This window comes from Sus scrofa, chromosome 2 (genome assembly GCF_054392235.1).
Source record: "Sus scrofa isolate SSC_HxYL_T2T_F1_AM1 chromosome 2, Sscrofa_HxYL_maternal_Yorkshire_Landrace_v2.0, whole genome shotgun sequence".
In the NCBI taxonomy this organism is placed as follows: Eukaryota; Metazoa; Chordata; class Mammalia; order Artiodactyla; family Suidae; genus Sus; species Sus scrofa.
This window is the reverse complement of record NC_139384.1, coordinates 85,146,484-85,150,068: the sequence shown is the minus strand read 5'-3', so window position 1 is coordinate 85,150,068 and position 3,585 is coordinate 85,146,484.

Below are 3,585 nucleotides of genomic sequence, written 5' to 3'. Positions count from 1 at the left end.
CTCAAACTTAAAAAACAAAGCAAGCCACCCACATAGCTGCTTCCCCAGCCGGCGTCGGAGCCCTGAAGTGGAAGTCGGAGCCAGAGCCGACCTGGGAAGGGCGGGTGGTCCCAGGACCCCGAGCCTCCGGACGACCATTCCAGCTGGTGCGAGGGACCGGGCAGTGGGGGCGTGGGGAAGACTGACGGGCGTGCGGCCCTCTCCCCAGCTACAGCCACGACTCTTGACATTTGTCTGTTCCTTTGCTTTCTCTCTCTCTGCGAACGTGTCTTCTCCTGAGAGCCTGGAGCAGGGAGCGTTTTAGCCAAGAAGCCATGGAGTGGGGGGGGCAGGGAGGGGGGGCGGGCGGCGGGGGGGGGCGGGTGGTGGGAGGTGCTGGGGAGGGTTTAGCCACAGATGTGTTGTATTTTTTGAAAGTGCAATAACTTGGTATTTTGAAGACCCGGCGTGTGGCCAGGACCCCCTGCAGAAGGCAGGGGCCCCAGAGTGCGGCACCGTGTGGCGTGGGGGGGGGTCTCAGTTTTCTAGCCAGCTACCTCGGTAACTCCAATTCAGGTTAACTTCCCTACGGAACAGCGCAGATGTCCACGGATGTCCGCCGTCGCCAGCCCCCTCAGCAGGGCAGGGGGCAGCCACTTCCGAGGGGCGCCAGGGACCTGCCCCAGCTTCTCCATTTGGGGCGGTTCCTTCCCCCTCTTCTTGCTCTTGGGTTTTCCGACGGGTATGAGGCCTGCCCAGCACCCCCTCCCCCGGGAGCCTCACTCTCGTCTTCCAACAGGACTGGGCTTCAGCTACCCGCCCAGCCCCCCCGGGGGGCTCCTGGCCTGGGGGATCCAGCGACCACAGGGGCTTCCACAGCTGCCCCAGACCCCTCCAGGGACCTGCAGCTGGGTGCCTGGCCCCCCGCCCAGCACCCTCGTCCCCCGGAGGCCACGCCTGGTTCTCCAGACCGCCTGTGCCCGCCGTTCTTTTTGCTTTTCTTCTTCCCCACACCCCCCCACCCCTAAGCCCCTGAATAATTTTTCTTTGTATAAACAGAACTCTCCTAGTCAGGAAGCAATATCATTTCAGGTCTAAAGAAGAAAGGGACATAAATCTGGTCGAGGGCAAATTCAGTTTTACTGTATAAACTCAGTTGTGCAGTTCGGCCCCCCCCTCTGTCTGCACTGGCAGCCGAGGGCCGCTGTTTTCTAATATTTGTATTCTAATTTAATTGTTTTTTAAAAATGCAAATAAAAAAAAGTCAAGGTGAAGCCACTGAAGTGTCTGCTTCTCTGTGTGTCAGGGCCACGGCTGGGGGCAAAGGACAAAGCCTCCACGCCATCACACTTCAGGCAGTGTGACCTTCCCAATCCAAAAGTTACAGCATTTGGTCAAATGAGGAAGATTTTGCTTTGAACCACCGGGTCTAGTGTTTCTCTGCTGGGCCGAGCAAGGAATTCATTTTTATTTGTTTATTCATTTATTTTGCTTTTTTAGGGCTGCACCCATGGCATATGGAAGTTCCCAGGCTAGACGTGGAATCGGAGCTGTAGCCACTAGCCTACACTATAGCCATAGCTACACTGGATCCGAGTCATGTCTGTGACCTGTGCCACAGCTCATGGCAATGCCAGATCCTTAACCCACTGAATGAGGCCGGGCATCGAACCTGCATCCTCATGGGTTCGTTAACTGCTGAGCCATGAAGGAAACTTACTTTTTTCTAATATTACATATATTTTGTGAGCAAAATATATATATATATAATATTATATACTATAATAATAATATTACATATGATTTATATGTTTTTTTCTATATATATATATATATTTTGTGAGCAAGGAATTCAGAGTCACTGAATCCCAGGATTGTCCTCTTGCCACCCTGGGTGGCCAAGAAGATACACAAATGGCCAGTGAGTTCATAGAAAGATGCTCAGTTTCATCTGTCACCAGGGAAATGGACATCACAACTGCCACCTGACCCTCACCTCCACTAGAATGGCTAGATGGCAAGGATGGGGAGGAGGTGAGCTGGCAGGGGAGAGTCCTGGGCTGGAGCAACTCTGCTCCTAGGTGTCTCCCCCAAGGTAGGAAGTTTCACGTTAACAACTGTTCACAGCAGCATGATTCACAACAGCAAAGGGTTCTTGAGACAACCCTGCTGTCCATGGACAAGTGAATGGACACACAAAATGTGTTCCACCCACACAGTGGAATGTTACTCAGGCTTCAAAAGGAAGTCCTACAACATGGATGAAGCTTGATGCTCAATGAGAGAAACACAAAAGGCCATACAGTGTCATTCTATGGATGTGAAACATTCAGAAGTTCAGAACAGACCAATCCACAGAAACAGAGTGGGTTCAAGGGTGCCAGGACCTGGGGGAGGGGCATATGGAGTGAGTACTGATGGCGAGGGGATTCTTTGTTCCCTAAAAGTGTTCTGAACTAGGTAGAGGTGATGTTTGCACAACTCCCTGAGCATGCTAAAATCTCTGTTTCACAAGGGCGAATAGTGTGTGAATATCTCAATTGAAAACCCAAACCTCCTCCTCTTAGTAGGGGAGGGAGGAATGGAAACCTGAGCATAGACGCCTTCTGGGGCTGAGTGGCTTCCTTCACCAGCCTGATCACAGGTCTCCAGTCTTCCTCACAGCACACTCAGGTCCCCTCTGGGTCTTGCTGTGGAACCTCTGGCCTCTCACCCTGTCCAGCACGAGTTAGAGACTTGGGTCCATGAGAGCACAGACTGCTAAGTGACCTTGTCTCCGACAGAAGACCCCAAGACACCACTCTGCACCCCTCCCCAAGCTCCCGGTTTGGTGGTTTCCCGCAAGGGCCAGCCATTCTCTGCCAGGCTATGGCTTGGCCGTGCGTCCCTTTGGTGCCCTTCTATCACCCCACCCCTCCACCAGTCTGAGAGACAGGAGTGGGGAGGGCTCTCCCAGGCCCTGGAAATGGTCTTGTTTGTGTTTGCTGACCGCAACCCAAAGGTGGGGGCTCAGTCTGACTCCCCTTCCCCAGGGAGTGGGCCCCTAGCCCAACTTGCCCTGTGATGTCAGGGGAGCAGCCAGCTCAGATCCTAGATCATGACACCCAGGCCCAGTGTGGGATTGCACCTTGGTGCCTTCTGGTGGACTTGGGGTTCCTGAGCTGAGGCCACCCCTCCCAGGGCCTCTAGAAACCTTCCATTAGGAGGTGACCAAGGAGCCCGCCCAGCAGGTTCTCCCTGCTCACCATGCCCTCATCCACTCCATCCCTCAGACCTCTTCCTGGTGCCACCTGTCTGTGCCCTCAAGTGTAGGGGTCATTTCCTCTGTAGGGGACCCAGGCCTGGCACTGCTGGTGACGCCCACCCCACTGCATTCAAACCCCTGCCTCCCAGGCCTGGTGGGAAGGGTCATGCTGAATTTGAGGCCCTCTTCCTGGAACCTGAGTAGGGAGGCCCCCAAGTGGTGTGGACAAGGGGCCCAGCTCACAGAAAAGGGACCCCCCTCCAACCCTCCATCCCTGGTCCCCAGCCGCCCCCGCAACAAAACACAAAGAACATCAAAATCAGGCAAATGAGGCAGCAGCGGTCGTAACAGGCTGCGTTTAG